The sequence below is a fragment of the Lissotriton helveticus genome, chromosome 4_1, assembly GCF_964261635.1.
Source record: "Lissotriton helveticus chromosome 4_1, aLisHel1.1, whole genome shotgun sequence".
Taxonomy (NCBI): domain Eukaryota; kingdom Metazoa; phylum Chordata; class Amphibia; order Caudata; family Salamandridae; genus Lissotriton; species Lissotriton helveticus.
Genome location: NC_136063.1, coordinates 1,444,914,903 through 1,444,932,379, shown reverse-complemented (window position 1 = coordinate 1,444,932,379; position 17,477 = coordinate 1,444,914,903). Strand labels below are relative to the sequence as shown.

Sequence of the window (17,477 nt, the reverse complement as noted above, 5' to 3'; positions counted from 1 at the left end):
CACTGAAGGCAAAAATACTAGAAAATTCAATTTATCAAGATCTAATTGGTTATTTGGACGCCAATGACCTTCTTGATTCAACACAACATGGTTTTAGACCAAGGCACTCCACAGAGTCAGCTCTAATCATGGCAGCAGAGGAAATCTGCAGACAGCTGCACAGAGAAGGAAGAGCCGTCTTGATACTACTTGACCTATAAGCCGCATTTGATACAGTGAATCATCTGGTTCTGATGCAACAGTTGAAGGCAATATGAATTATAGCGGCTGCTCTAACCCTTCTCACCTAGTTCCTTACTGCAAGGGAACAGTGGGTGTGTTGGGATAATTTTACATCAGAGAGGTAGTCCATCTTCTGTGGAGTTCCGCACGGCTCAGCCTCGTCACCAACTCTATTGAACATATATAGAACGCCTCTGGCCAAGCTAACGAGGGCTCACGAGTTCTCGTTGGTAACGTACGCCGGTGACACGCAGATCGTCATCTCCATTTCCTCAAATGTCGAAACTGTGGCAGGGAGATTTCACAGTTGTCTGAAGCAAATCATGGGTTTGATGCATCAGAGATATCTCAAATTAAACACAGCCAAAACGGAGGTCATAGAGTTTGTGACAGGGCCTCCAATCTTGGTGGCCGACAGAAGCAGGTCACTGCCCAAATCCCTCGGTAAAGGTTAGGAACCTAGGATTTCTGTTTGATTTCAGTTTAATGTCCAGCTAAACTTTGCCAGACAGATCAATCAGTTGACATCATCCTGCTTTTTCCTGTTGAAGATCCTGCGTAAAGTCCTACCTTTTATCCCTTTAGACCTCAGAAAAGTGTTGATAGTCGCTCTAGTCCTCTCCTGTATCGACTATTGATGCACTTTTTCAGGGCGCGTTGACAAATGCCAAATGTTAAAACTTCAATCACTGCAAAATGCAGTAGCTCGAGTGCTGCTTAATATTCCAAAATACCATCATATACCTATGCCTGGTGCACAAAGCACTGCATGGTGGAGGGTCTGGGGACCGACAGAATCTTTCAGTGGTATTTACCAAATTGGAAGCTCAGATCTGCCAACCAGGGATTAGCTCAGGTCCCCAGGATCTATACGGACAGATGGGGAGGTAGGTATCTTTCATACCGAGCATCAAAGCTCTGGAATTAACCATCAGCCATCATTTGGTTTCAAAATTCCAGACCCCGGTTCAGGAAAATGGTTAATACCTGGCTTTTACCTGCACCGGAATGAAGCCGTTTGCACCCGACCACTATCTGCTCCCCTGCTACAAATAGCACCAAGACGCCTCGGCATTCGTGCACTCTAAACGTTTTCTACTTACATACTGTCCCACATAACCACCCAATGCAGGTCTAAAGAGATAAATAAGAAAGCTTTTGGACTTAAACAAAGACGACTGTTCAACCTGACCAAATTGTTTTCATTGTGATTGATGATCTACTGTCCATCACGGAAATTTTGTACGAGAGGCTCCCAAGTAGAAGAGCACTGCAACACTACTCTAATGAAGATGAACACTTTTCAACAGAGTAACATTGCCAAATCTAATTCACACCGGACAACAATTTTGGTTTGGACTTGACAAACTGTTAAACGGGTTAGCGCAAGATTTGTTTGCAGTATCTCAAGTCCAAGTATCTACATGACCGGCATTATAAACAAACCTCGAGTCTCAAGAATCATTTAAAAATCGTGCCCCTCTTCTTTTATATTTCTTGCCATTGCCCCAAGGCAATTGACCTACATTTCTAGCTGCCTTGAAATTTTTATATCACACAATCAGGAATGATGTTGATATGTAAGTGATCACAATGGGTACAGTGCTGAACAGTCTTCCATTATATGCAGGTAAAATACTATTCATGTTGGGTGACCATACAGTAAAACTAGGATATTCTACAAGACACATAGTGTTCAATTTTAGCTTAATATCCATTTTATGTTTGCATGCAGAAGATCAAAGTGCCGCCTGGTCCAAAGGATGCTGCAATAGTGCGGCATTTATGCTTTGAATGAAAAGACAATGTTTAAACTGTAACGTAGAATGATCTTTCTACTGGACATGGACAGGCAACTGTTGGAATGGTTGAGATAAGACAGTGGAGGAGTAGTAAGAGGAGCGGTGCAAAAATATTCATCAGCAGCAGCAACAACACTGCAGTTCCTCTACCCAAATCCACGACCAGCTCCCTAGCTGCCAGGGCAAAATAGTGCACGGTCTTTTCTCCATACTACTGTGGATAGGTTAATACACCCAACAGCCTTTAGGGCATGGACCTCAGCCCAGCCTAAATAAAAACATAAACTGTACACTTAAAGCTGTGTTTTTAATCATATTTGAAGACAATGTTGCTGCCAAGATTTTCTGAGTACTGAAGTTGGGAAAAAAATGTTTCCGTTCAAGTTTTTTTCATTACATTGGCATTGCGAATAGCAACAAAAGTACACCCTTGAGCTCTTGCCACAACTCTTCGAATTGTTAGTTTTATGGACAGATTTTATAGCTACTGAATAAAGCTAAATACTGAAACAAGACTACAAAAGCACCGTACTACTTCTTTCCACGCTTACCAGGGACAATTGGGCATACAAGTGTATTACTTCTTTCCAATATCACTTATGCTTGCATTTCACTTAAAGCAATACAGCTACTGGAGTTGTGACAATACGTATAAAGTCACAACCAGCAGCCATTGATGTTGTCAGTCCAAACTATGGTGGTTCAGATCGTTATCACAAATTGAACCACAAACTACTACTACCACCCCTCATTACAAGGTTTGCGTTAACGGCTCTGGCAATTCTGGCCCCAGCAGATAGGGTTAGCAGATCCTGGAAAGGTGTCTGTGGTGGCTGGAAATACCAGCGGATTGCGAGTTGGAACCTAAGGGTCCCTGGGAATCGGTAATAACATAAAATGTAATTTAAAGGCAAGCAGTCCACGTGGTTATTCCTCATTTTAGTCTTGATTTTCAACTGGAGTTTTCAGCTGCTTTGACTCGCTGGAGTCCACAAGTGAAAATTAGGATGGCCTGAGGTTTTCCCACATTGCTCGCTATACCAATGGGCTTGGTTACTGGGCACATCAGGGTTATGGGTAACCTGTGATAAGGGCCTGAGTGGTACAGTAAATGTACTGCAGACAGTGAACCCGATAGGAAAAACAGGGAAAGCAAGGGGGTCACTTACTTGAGGAACCGACAAGGGCAAAGCTACATCAATAAAGTTACATTGTTAACTACGGTGCCTGCGTGAAGGAGCAGAACTGATCCCTTTCACAGAAGACTATCCTTGCACCCCCGCCACTGGGAGGAAGTGCCCTAAAAGTGCTCAGAGGCAGGTCTACATTTCCAAGAATTTTTTGTTCCAGTATGCCCTTCGGTTTGTTCCAAACCTCGATCCAAAACGCCATTGTGTGTATAGCATGGACAAAATATGTACACAATGTGCTCGCTCTCTCCAGAGCGCTCCTGGCAGGAATTATTTAAATTCAACCAAGCTTTACTAAGTTTCCGAGGTATAGACATGCAGGAATGTTTGAAACCAGGCCAGATCGAGATTAGAATCGCAGGTTACCTTTACTTTGTTGGACCAGTTGTCCATCCTCACGGAATATTAAAATACAAAAGCCAGCGAAGGGCATCTGAAAAAGTATGATGGATCCATCTAAAGCCACAACGTGGATAACTAGTTCTCTGGATGCATAATATACATAAAGATCTTTATGTATGTGGCATGCAAGTACTGTCCTACAGAATGGGACCGAGCAGGTTTTTTCTAAGTGAATATTTTCAGGAACGAGAGCAGAGAGCAAAAAAAATCCCCTTTTCGTCACAGAAAGCATTAATCTCTCACTAGAAAACCAAATACTTTTGCCTCGGGCAAGGCAATGAAGTACAAGTTTCCAAGGTTTAGTAAAATACACCCGTCGGACTCTGGGGTCTTTGAAACAACTGAAACATTCATTTTTATTTTTATTTTGTATGTTAAACACAATAAAGTGCACAGACAGCAGCACTGCTATAGGAAGCTATAGTAAAACAATTTGGGTATGTATGGACGGATATGACAGAAGCAAGGTCAAACAAAACATTAATTGAACTAAAAACGACAGGAAATGCTACTATTGTGAAGTCTAGCTTCTTAAGTTCACTTGCTTTGTAGTTCATCCACTAGCAGGCATGCATAGATAAATGGTATATAGAAATTAACCTGGTTCTTTGAAGACTACACAAGAACTCATAAGGACTTCCTACCACCAAACTCCAACATCCTGTGTAAGAAAAAAGATGTAGGCAGAGATAATGGAACTGCCTTGATCTTTTTATGCTAAAACCTGCAATGTGATTTGAGGACAAACATATATATGCATCTTTCGAGAATAAGCAAGGGAAGTGCATCATCACATCAACTAACCCACTTCATGACGGTGATCTGCTACTGGAGTCCAAAGTATGGAGCAATCCTTCGGCGACCAATTTTAAAGCGGATTTATGCAAATTAAGATCATACTTCTTTAGAGTGCAGTGCACTGGTATGCTGCAACTGGACCATGTTCGGAAATCTGGCTTGCCTGTATGGTATTGTTTAATAATGATCATTGATCAATTTGTTTATGTTTTTAGATACCTTCACATTAAGTCACAGTCATCTGCTGCACAAGCTTTAATTAGGAATCCCTTTTAACCTCCTCTCTATGATAAACCAGTTTCATATTTACAGCTGGAGTCTAGCATAGTTACATGATCGAATATGGTCTTGCAGGATCAAATCTCCAAATGAGCTTAAGCAGGGAGGCAATCTTGCACCTTTATTTTTTAAACCAGTCGATGTTGCGCCAGAAAGCCTTGAGGCTGCAGGTTTATGTTTTTTTGTAGGCGGACGACCTGATTATTTATATAGAACGAACATTGCCCTCCAATTCCAACATGGTTACTTGACAACCTATTGCAAAGTTAAGTGGTTGTACCTTAATATATAAAAAAAAAGCAGTTACTGATACCTGTCCGGCTTTGTGATCCATTTACTGGCAAACAGGGGCTGTGGACTGCCTTGTTGTTAAGCTGTATAAATATCTTGGCGAGTTGTTTGCAAGGAATCTTTCTTGGTGTGTACATAGCGTTGCATCTATATATTGGTCACAATGAGGCAGAGTCTTTAAAGGCCTGTTCTTCACTCTTCTTGGTAAGGCTTGCCAAACTAAGATACTCCCTTTAGCCCTCAATGGACAACCAGCCACTATAGTTGGCTCTACGTTTAACTATAAGAAATCTCAATGCAAATGTTGGAGGAGAGCCTTGAGTCTTCCCACTGTATTGTTGTTAAAGACACCAGGTTAGGGATACGTTTGCAATTATTTAATTCTGTGCAAAGGCCTAGACCAAAATGTTATTTATCTCAAGGTGATGAACCCTATATAGGGAGCTTTTTCTTTAAGAGACCTTGGAAATTTCGACCTGATTGGGCTAAGAAATATTTTGTGACTTTGGATGTGCAGTTTATGAAACATTACAATATTCACCCTTCAGCCTTAACCCAGTATGGAATACGGCCTAAGCCTACATCTGAAGAGGGGTCGCTGTTGAATTCTGTGGTTAATGATATGAAACACACAGCCACTAATAAATGTAAACTCAGCCCCTGCAAAATGTAAACTCAGCCTAGGCTGCTGGGAGAGTCCAAATACAGCCCTTCGAATGCGCGTGAGTTGAGTGCATTTGCATGCGTTCCAGAGACTGTAACGCAGTGAGAGATGGAAATCAAAGACAGAATAAGGGCACATGTAAACTGTTAATTTCTGCCTGCTGCACAAACAGTTCTGGTGCACATGCCCCAGTGACTAATGTTCTTTGGGAATAGCATGTTCAAGTCCATTCTTTTTCTGGGTGTGGCTCCACAAAAAGTTAATTCGTGGAGAAAGCTTTTTTTCCCCCATATTAATTGTTGCTTGTTGCAATAGTTTCTGGGCTGTAACCCTGAGCGCGTATTGGGGCCTCCCTAATCCAGGTCTTACAGCAATAGAGCTAGACCAAACAAAAAGCCTGATGACCTAAAGCTTCAGAGAGACCAAGGGTGTATTTGAAAGCGTACGATATCTCAGGTGTCACTATAAGTACAGCCATAGCTCTACCATTGTATATACCTTCTCTCCATTATAAGTGTCACCCTATGTTTTTACATTTTTTGTTGACAGATTTCCATCTCTGTATTTCTAACCGTGCAATCAAGCTCCCTCTACTTACATATCTTGCACCACTACTAAACACCATTGCTTATGATGAAAAATGTTATGCAAAAATGCATTTTTAGGTCAGTCGTTAGCAAAGACCTTTTTATTTTACTAAAAGTATATGTGTAATATACTTATTTATAGGGGCTTTCAGCCAGCTCTCTTCACTCAGTCCGGTGTGTCACCTTCTAGAGCGTACAGCATGGAGCAATCAATGGGTGAGCCCACTACAGCTATTGCTAACTTTATTGTAAGTGACAACAATCTGCTCCTTCCCAAGAAGCACATTCACACACCAAGTAGTTCCCTTCATTGCCCGCTACTGCAATGGCAACATGTAATTTTGTTGCCTAAAAAATATATTTGCTTTGACTTTATTGTTGGCAGAGAAGCTGCGCCTTCACAAATATAAAAAAGATTTTACAAAAACGGTGACAACGAAAACAAGCACTGGCAAAGCCAAAAGGCAGTCAGGCAACGCCAGGTCGATTGAATCTGAATATGCTTGGTTAGATCTGCACCAATGTAATCCACCCGGAGTGCTCTGACGCCCTAAGTGCCTAGCAGGATTTATACAAAACTACATAAAATAAAATAAATACATAAATATCACCAGTCCCACAGACTCTTAAAACAGACTGGTGGTATGTGACATTAACACATTTTAGTAAGATTTTCCTTGTTTGCAAACTTTGTACCGATGCAGAAAAGTGAATGTTTCTCCTTATTACAATTACAGCCCCCATGTTCTCACTACCCAACACCCATGCTCCTGCCTCTCCTACATGCCTTAAGATTCTGGATTAGGGTAAACTGGACAATGTCGTCAGGTTTTTTTAGCCCTTCTGCTCCTGTGACCTGTCTGCAATTTACAGCGTCTCCTCTGAAATAAATAAAACAGCCTTCTTTCCCAAACTGGTGGAAGCAAGGTGGACTGGGTTGCACAATTCCATTAAGTGGCACTTTAGGTTTCTGATGGGCACTGGCGCCCTGCAGAACACCACCATTAAGGACCATCAAAGAGTCCCTTCTGAATTGACAATAATGCACCTGAGCAGAGGAATTGGGACAGACTGCTCCACTGAGGGCCATTGTTCGCTTTCACGTCCTGTTCTATGACAACAAAGGGGACACGCCATGCATCTCTTAAATCAGGACAGCCGTGATGGTATCTCAGAAGTTGGCCGGATAAGGCAGGATACCTGCACAACGGTTCAGGCTTCCATTTAACTGGCGAAAGCTTTGCTGCTTTTTCCCAAAGCACAATGGATTTTCTGTTTTTCATTATCCCAGCAGATGACCACAAGGTTCAACATGAAGCTTATTCGGGCCATTGCCATGGCCGACGATATCAAAGTGCAGGTAATAAAATCTAAACTGCTATAATTCTCCTAAAATTTAAAGCAGCTTCATTTGGTAAGGCTATGTACGTGAAATTCAAATTTACTACAGTCCATCTGGCGGCCCCTTGATTACAAGATGTCACTTTGTCAAATCCTTGTTTTTATTGCACTAATGCTTGAAAAGCTTCCTTGGGATAGTGTCCAGACAGAGATATCTATAAAATAATAATCATCATTTATAGAGCCAAAGATTCAGATTTTCATGGCACGTTGATAAACTTATTATGTGACGTAATAATACTCATGTTATCAACCCTGGAAAAATGAAAGGCTGGGGAGCCCTCTCGTGACTTAACCCCCCGGCCTGCATTCTGTATCACATGTAAGCAGTTGCAGTCACCCTGCACATAAGGAAACATTGTAAATCCTGCAGTCAATACACCTGTTTAAGCTTTTATGTATTTGAAATACAACCAGCACCACAAAATGTGTATTGCGCAGTTATAAAAACACAAAATGGGGTCAGCGAAGCCAGACTGTTGGATTTCGAGGTAACTGTTCCAATCTGCGTCATGGCCGGGTCCTTCCAGCACCTAAGCCGCACCAGGAAGAGTCCAAGTTCCATTTACAGGCGACCCTTTCACACGGTCAACAAATACATCACCTCGTATTACAAAAACGCTTCTTAACAACACACCTTCCAAAGAAACACCATCCGTGAGACCGCATAAAAAGGCAAGTTTGGTCTTAGAAGCGCTCAGCAGAGTCATCCTTCGAGACATGTCAGGTATGTTCCACCTGAAGCATTAGTGAAAGCACCCAGCGAGAGGTCGCCGCTCGCTTTTCCACAAAGTCACATTTGAGCTGGCTTGTGAAAAACAAAAGCAGGGTTGTGATTCTAGCGCTGTCAGCCTGAGCTTTAGCTAATCATGACACGAATGGCCAGGGTCAGCGGGGGTGACGGCGGTCTGACAGCATTTCGACCCACCCAGGTTTCTGAGTCGCTGTCTGAAACACAATGCGCCATTTCACGGGCCGGATTCCTGACGGGCAAGAGCGGTGCGCGTGATCGACAAGGGATGCTGCGCCTGCATACTTTGCATCTGGCGTGACCTTGCGGCTGGCCCTAAGCCAAAGAGAATGGGGATGAGGTGGAAGATACTGAGACATGGGGGCACATTTTCTAGTAATTCAAACAACGTGGTGCAGCAATTGAACTCGCTGCTAATGTGAAATGGAGAAAGCGGAAGTGCTCCATATTTGCAAAGATATGGAGCATTTATGCTCTCTCCCTGCGCTGGCGCACTGTGTGCTGCTTAGAGCCAACGCAGGCACCCTTGCACCATAATACAAGTGTGCCCGGCATTAAAGGTGGGATCGTTTTTGTGCAGGAAGGGATACCTTCCCACCTTTGCTTCAAAGGGATAAATATAAGTGCAGGTACTCTGTATCAGAGTACCTGCTTGTTTCCGAAAAGTGCTGGTACTCTACAATTAAAAGCATTACGTCTCATTTAAGAAATGCAGGTACTCTCCGTCTCAAAAGAAAAAAGTGCCATTACTCAGTACTGGCCCATTTAAAGCACTGCTTCCCACTAAGGGAAGCCACATAAAATTTTAAAAAAATGTGTCTGTGTGGCTTGGCAAAAGGCCAAAAATGATTTGCACCATGGCTGTGCAATAAAAGTGACCCAACTCAGACACAAAATCATAGTAAATCTAGGCCAAGGTACTTTCATGGACAATTAAAGCAGGCCACAGCCACCACCAATGAAGCAGAGCAGGGTTGGACTCAGGGTGGTAACACGGACCCCGCGTTGCGGGTGGGGCAAACTCCAGGGGGACCCCTTAGCACAGCACTCTGGCCAGCGAGCTCCTGATTGAGCCCGGAGGGGGCCCCTCCACATACCGTGCAGGGAGGCCCCCCTCAAGTTTCATTACGCCAGTGGTTGGACTGAGGCAGAAAATAGGCCAAGGCACCGAAAATAAAAGTGGCCCTCATTAGCAAATCAGATAGCTAAACAAAGTGGCCCACATAAGCAAACCTGTGCAATTTTTAACTCTGTAGAGATGTTTTGCAATGTATCAATCAATCAGGAGTTTGTTAAAGCGCGACTACTCGTAAGGGTCTCAAGGCGCTAGGGGTGGGGGGGGTTGGGGGGGTGCAGGTTCCATTCCATCAAGGAGGGGGTCTGTCGAAGAGCCAGGTTTTGAGGTTTCTTGCGAAGATGGGGAGCGATGTTGTCTGTCTGAGGTGGAGCGGAAGGGTGTTCCATGCTTTGGCCGCGAGGAAGGAGAAGGAGCGGCCTCCCGATCTGGTCTTTCTGGTGCGGGGGACCACAGCGTAGGAAAGCTGGGCTGATCGTAGGGTCCTTTGGGGTGCGTGGAATTTGAGTCGGCTGTTCAGGTATGCTGGTCCGGTGCCGTGGAGGGCTTTGTGTGCGTGGGTGAGCATCTTAAAGGTGATTCTCGCCTCAACGGGGATCCAGTGGAGTGTGCGCAGGTGCTGGGAGATGTGGCAAGTGTTTTGGCAGGTTGAGGACCAGTCTTGCGGCAGCGTTCTGGATGTTCTGTAGCTTGCGGATGAGGTTTTTGTTTATTCCGGCGTAGAGTGCGTTGCCGTAGTCGAGTCTGCTGGTGACCAGGGCGTGAGTGACTGTCTTTCGGTGTTCGAGGGGGATCCATTTGAAGGTTTTACGAAGGAGGCGGAGGGTGTGGAAGCAGGAAGATGAGACAGAGTTGATCTGGCGGTCCATTTTGAGCTCGGAGTCCAGGATGATTCCTAGGTTGCGTGCGTGGTCTGTGGGGGTTGGCGGGTTTCCGAGGGCGGTGGGCCACCAGGTGTCACTCCAGGCGTCGGGTTTGGGCCCATGATGAGTACTTCTGTTTTGTTGGTGTTTAGTTGTAGGCAGCTGTTTTTCATCCATTTGGCGACGGCTTCCATGCCTTCTCGAAAGTTGCGTCTGGCGGTGTTGGGCTCGTTGGATAGGGAGAGGATGAGCTGGGTGTCGTCTGCATATGACACGATGTTGAGTCCGTAGGTTCTGACGATGGGGGCAAGTGGAGCCATGTATGAGAGAATGCATTCATTTCTACTTGATGCAGGCAATATTTGTGGTAATAACAAGGAGATCAAATGTAAAAGCGGGCCCATCAGACAATAAAACAGGCCAGCAAACTACCTGAAAATGGCCCCACACAGAGGGCTGATTCGCTAAGGAGGGCCACTTTTATTTTCAGTGACTGGGCCTATTTTCTGCCCCAGTCCAACCGCACTTGGCATCATTGGTGGTGGCTGTGGCCCACCTTAATTTCCCATGAAAGTACCTTGGCCTAGATGTACTATGATTTTGGTTCTGGCTCAATGGCAACCAATTAGAGGAAGTGAAAAACTATAAGTACTTGGGATTTTATATAGACAACTTACAAAATCACATAGAGCAAAAAAAGTACATGATTCAGAGAACCAGCGCTCTCATATTCGCCTTCAGTCAACTTGCAAAAAAGTTGAATGGTCCATCATATAAACCACTGCTAGCCGTGATGGCGGCGAAAATCCTTCCTACGATAACATACACCACTGCCGCTTTTCATGGCAAAGACTCAGAGCTAAATAGTTTCTACCTATAAAAAAGTTTTTCAGCTACAACGGTCAGCTTCTCCGACACAGGTTCGTCTTGAATTCGGCCTAACAAATGAAACTATAAGAAGAATGTATACCACAGTAAAGCTTTGGTAACGCTTGAAATTTAATGCGGCCACATCACCAATTAATAAAGCCCTTTGGCCCGAAGAAGATGATGACAGAAAATCACCTTATAATCAATACCTATGTAAATCTTTGTCAATAACCTGTACAAATGACTTGTGGAACAAAAATCTGCCATACCAGTCCTTCAAACAAGCAATAAATGAAGCAGATAAATTCACTCATTACAAATGGCTAAAAATATCTTCAGGTTAAGGTTGCACGCTTGGATGGTGATTAATAATTATAAGTCACTTGCACCAGTCCCGTACTTTAACATGACATTCTCAACTTATTTGAAAAAACAATGAATGGCAATACGCTTCGGAAAATTACCATCAATAGCGGATCAGCCTACCTGGGTGCACATAGGGCCCAAATCATGTGTGCTCTGTGGTTACCACAAATAAGACTTTATTCAAGTAATGTGCACATGCAACAAACTCTACAATGCACAAGCCACCTTATTCAGACAAAGTTTTAACGCTAGAGGCATCAGGTCCTGTAGAGCCGCAATAATCGCGTGTCTAAATCCATCTGACCCACAACTGAATTGTAAATTGTTCAAATTCCTTAAAGTTTTCGACCAGGCTCATAAAACTGACTATAAAAAAATTGATATCAAAGGTGGTAACGAACGGAAAATACAAAAAATGTTTTGTTAACAGTTGCCGAAACTCTGGCAGAGAAGAATGGACAAGAACGTGGTAAATGATTTTTAACAATTATATTTTATGAGTTTCATATTGATGTCAAGTGACCTATCGTTTATCCTCATAATTTTTTTTATATACATGTCCTTTATATTGTTACGGTTTTAATTGACCAAACAATTAAAAAAATTACTTGCGTGTCTGAGTTGGGTCACTTTTGTGGCACAGCACGGATGCAATTTCATTGTTGGCTTTTACCAAACCACACAAAGTTACTTTTTTTTATTAAATGTTATGTAGCTTCCCTTAGTGGGAAGCAGTGCTTTAAAAGGGCCAGTACTGTCCGGTACTGAGCATAAGCACTTTTGTCTTTTGAGACAAAGAGTACCATGCACTTCTTAAATGAGACGTAATACTTTTAATTAGAGAGTGTCGGCACTCCTCGGAAACAAGCAGGTACTCTGGTACAGAGTACTTACACTTCTATTTTTCCATTTGAAGCACTGGTAGGAAGGTATCCCTTCCTACACAAAAACTATCCCACCCGTAATGCAGGGGCACCCTTTGATTAAAGTGCAAGGGTGCCTGCGTTTGCACTAAGTGGCACATTGTTTGGCAGCGCAGAGAAAGAGCATAAATGCTCCATATCTTTGTAAATATGGAAACTTTCCCAATCTCGGTTTCACACAATGCAGCAAGGACAGTTTTTTGCTGCTAGATGGCATGCGAAAAGATAATACTGAGTCTTTACCATAAGTCAATCTCTGCGACTGAGCTAGAGCAAAATGGGCAGCATGGCTGGCGCTGCCCGCTTTTGAAGGGCTGGGGTGCGCTACTAGCCCTGCCCACCCCCAAATCACTAGAGCGCTTGGCTTCAAGCAAAGAAGCAGAATGGAGAGCAGAAGGAAAAGTCCACATCATCCTGCAGTAAAAATTGTTCTTGTGTAGGTACCCAAGGCACGCAATATTCTAAATGTAACCTCAAGTGGCGTGCCTTGTCTGACCTTCCTGGGACAGTTTCCTGCAAACACAAACCGCTTACCTCCAAGTTCTTTAAGGGGGCTCAACCACCTGACCCCAGGGAACTAAAAGCATGTCTAATGAAACCCAAATCTGGGACCAGCCTAATGAGAGTGTGTGAGATATTATTTTTCTAACTGCGACTTGGCTTAATGCAAATTGTGGTCCTGATATTATCCTGGCCATAACAGAGGGTTATTTAATTCTTAATGTTGAGCAATCAGGAGGTCCTGGCGGTGGGACTGCTGTTAACTATTGCTCAAAATGTCTATGTACCTCTACTAAGCTGGAGGATTTGGAACTAACTGAGGAACTGTTTTTTTCCTTAAAGATTTAAGAAAAGGCCTGTCTATCAGGTGCCCTAATTTATCGACCCTCTAAAGTCTCCTCCCAGAATGAATGTAATTGTAAATAAAAAAAAGGGGGTTTTGCATTGATAATACGCAAATGTTGTGATACTGGGGGATTTCAATGTACATATAGATGATCCCAACAATAGAATAGTAGAGCAGCTTAAGGAATCTATGGCTGACCTTAATCTTATACAGGTTGTGAAGGATGCTACTCATGTTAGGGGTTATACCCTTGACTTGATTTCCACTAGCCACTTTGGTTGGGTCGGGCCCACCTGTTCAACTCACTTGGACTGATCATTTTTTAGTGCCTATTTCCCGCCTATTACTCTACGGTCCAGATGGTCATCTGTAAGGACAAAGGGCCTTCCAGACCTTGGCCTACTATCTCTGAAGTGAGTTAAGCCAACTTACATTCTCAAATAAGGAATAGCACATCAATGGGAACTAAGTTGCAGCCAAACCCCTACATGACACCTTGTCGTTTGTCATTGATGCTATGGCGCCTGTAAAAACCTGTACTAGGAAGAGATCCGCACCTTTGGCAGGCTAGCTCTCATCTACCCTTCATGCTGAAAAGCAGAAATGTAAACAGCTGGAAAGGTAACGGAGGATAAGTTATGAAACTGAGAAAATGTTGGCATACTGTATATAAGCAGTTCAAGAAAAATATCAAGAAAGACAAAATAGCCTATTTTGCTAAACAAATCGATGCATCTGAAAATTCCCCTGATGTCGTTTTTAAAATTGTTAATTCCTTCCTAAAGCCCGAGGAGCACAAACAAATCATCCCAAATTTCCAGATGCTTGCGGATGACTTTTCTTAATTTTTCTACACTAAAGTGCAAAAAATGTGTGCAAACTTCAAACAGGATACTGTTTCTCCATCCCTGTGGCCCCTTTCCCACTCCTCGTAAGACAAGGAATGTACACTGCTTGATTCATTTTTAAAGAAAAATTGTTAGCAGAATCAGAACTTATCGTCCACAAAGTTAAGTCTTGATTCCCTCTTGATCCGTGTTCTTCTCACATACTGCCCAAGGCAGCTACTGCAATTAACCCCCAGATTAAAACTCTTTGGAAAGAGGTGATGTGCCTTCTATCTGTAGTCCTCCTTTTTTCTTGGCAGAGTTTTATATTGCGCGAACCTGACCCGAATCGGGTATCAGAGCGCTTTACATCGCACCAGTTACGTTACATGAGGACACACATTCATTTTTTGTTAGGCACGGGAGATTACGTTATTTGCCCAGAATCACAGGATGTTTTAGCGTCATTACTGAGACTCGAACCCAGTTCCCCAGGTCCGAGGTCGAGCGTCCTAGCCGTTAGGCCAACTCCTTTTAAAACAACTAATGCTGATCCACTCACTCTGAGGAATTACAGACCAATTTCCCTATTCCCGATTTCAAGATAGATGGTGGAATCCCCGGTGAATTGTCAAATAACAAATCCTGTTGGGCGGAACAATAGTTTCCAGCCTTCTCAATCTGGTTTCCGTGCAGGGTTTAGCACGGAATCTGCCTTTTTGGAGGTCTCTTAATACATTAGAATGAACCTTAAGGCAGTGGTCATTTTACTAGATCTCTCTGCTGCATTCGATATGGTATCTCATAAAATACTCATGCAGAGATTGAAGGAGTTAGGAATAGGGGGCAGGGCCTTAGAATGGCTTTGCTCCTATTTATCAGGAAGAGAACAAAAAGTATTTCCATCACTGTTTACATTTCAGTTTAGAACCATAAGTTGTGGTGTCCCTCAGGGTTCACCTTTGAGGTCTGAACATTTTATCATATGCAGATGACACACACAACATATGTTTGCATTTCAACAGCTTTACGACTTTGTGGTTGGTGATTTTCAGGGATGTTTCACTCCTGTTGCCGACTGGGTGTCCAACAGCTGCTTACAACTTAAAACTGAAATTCTGGTATTTGGTACTCCCTCCCTAGTCAAGGCTACAAGACTATGGCCTACCAAACTGGGGTACCCACCGACCCCATCAACAGGCACAAGAAATCTTGGGGTGTTGGGTACAGCACTACCTTTTAAATCCCAAGCCAATGATACTATTTGTTTTGAGATTTGAAAATCACTGAAAAAGTTCCTAAAATATCTCCCTCTGGTCACCCAGAAGAGGACTGTACATGCCTTGATTGCCTCCAGATTAGCCTACACTAATGTCCTCTATCTGGAAGCTTTGCAAAAACGTGTTCAGAATGATGCAACCGGGCTTGTGCTAGATATTCCTAAAAGGTATTCAAACAGGTATAAGGCTTAAAGCAACTGCACTGGCTGCCAGTTAAGTTTAGAAGTAAGTTTAAAACACTCTGGATCACTTACAGTGCATTTCATCAAACTAGCTCGCTGTACATCCAGAAAAGGTTAACAAATACTCCACCTGCTAGGGCACTGCGTTCAGCAAATCACAATCTGCTTTAAGTTTCTAAAGAACGGAAAGGCAAATCTGGCGGAAAAATGTTTTCCTTCGTAGCCCCGAGTATTTGGAATTTTCTACCACTGCATCTCCGTACTATTCCCAGTGCAAGCCTGTTTAAGGCTCAATTGAAGAGCTTCCTGTTCCGGGATGTGTAGCTTCTGCTCTTACTCATGTTCTTTTTAGCACTAGGACGCTTCTTATGAAGCAGCAGTTGGGCTCTAAGTTTCATTTCATTCATTCATTGACATTCAGTTTACAGCGACAAAGAAAAGTGCGCCTTCAAAATTACATGAACAAGTTTCCTACCTGCACATTTCTCTCCTGTGTTTTTAAATTTCAGAAGAAAAGCAAAATAGAATTCATTTTATGGTGCTGTTTTCTTGTTGAGCTGAAATGTATTTGAGTTCATCGAGAAGGAAGACGCGCAAAATGTTCTTGAATTTGGAACAAACTCAAGGCTCTTTGTCTAGGTCTGTTCTAAGCAGTTGTACGGTCTATTGTTTTCATTTGTTGTACAAATGTCACGTAATTTCCTTAATTTGCTCTGTATACCTTATTATAATTATGCATGAAAGTACGTGTTCCTAAATGTTGCTTATCCATCATATTTTCTTGAAAAACTATTGTTTTTTGTGAATGAAAATTTATTAGGACAGTCCTAAGATGTTAGATCTCATCATGTGAAGTGTGACTTTCACTGCCTAAAACATATAAACAGTGCCCTTTTTAGGTTTTGCCTAGCGAGTTGCGCACTGCGCAGCTGCAGGGAAAACCTTATGAGAAGAGTAGAGTGGCTTTGGTCCCCGCCTCTGTTTCCATTGGCTAGCTCCATAAATGGAGGCTAGCCATTGGAACAGACATCTGCTCGTCATCCTGAGAGCAGATTCGGGGGCGTTCCTGCAAATTTTAGGCTTTCCGCCCCTTTCGAAATCATCATGCGGCGGTGGGCAGTGTTTATTTTTTTGTCGCGTCCATGTTTCTTTTGTTCATTCTGCGGCCGCCCGCCGCCGGAAGTCTTGGTCCACGTGAGTGCTTTTGGCCGTTCTCGCCTCTCCTCCCCCTTCTGCCATCGTTGCCGTCTGTTTCTCTTTTATTTTGTAGGTGTAAGATGCCCCGTGTTGCCTCGTAGTAGCGTTTGCGATCAGCCTCTCCCCCCCTCCTCCCACTGTCCGTGTGCCTCGAAGTAGCGTTTGCGATCAGGTAAGCAGCTGCGTGTGGTTGTTGTTGTCTGTTGTTGCCGTACTTCTTTGTTTACATCAATCTGATCTGTTTCTCTTTTGTTTTTGTAGGATTAAGATGCTCTGTGTCCTGACTGTTGAGCGATCACCTCTTTGTGTGTTCCGTCGTTGTGAATGGTACGTCCCTCTGTTACCTGTTTATTTGCATTAATGTTATCTTTTTCTCTTTTATTTTGTAGGTGTAAGATGTTCCGTGTTGCCTCGTAGTAGCGTTTGGAATCAAGTAAGCAGCTGCGTGTTTCGTGTCGTCTGTCGTCGTCGTCTTTGGTGGGATTTGGGGGTATTGGGTCCGTGTTATGGTGGATTTCTTCGATAAAGTTCCCTTTGAGTTGATGTTTTATTCACAATTGTAATTTATTATACATTTTGGGCTTTTAAGGTAAGCGCGAGTTTCATGACATATTCTTACTTCGTTTAATTGATTTGCAAGTTTTTTTTTTGCCTCATGTC

General features: G+C 43.1%; 1 protein-coding gene across 1 annotated transcript in view; it reads right to left on the bottom strand.

Moving 5' to 3' along the window:
* GMDS (GDP-mannose 4,6-dehydratase) overlaps positions 1–17,477 on the bottom strand; it is a 1,865,819-nt gene that overhangs the window by 1,639,857 nt on the left and 208,485 nt on the right. The window lies entirely within an intron of this gene.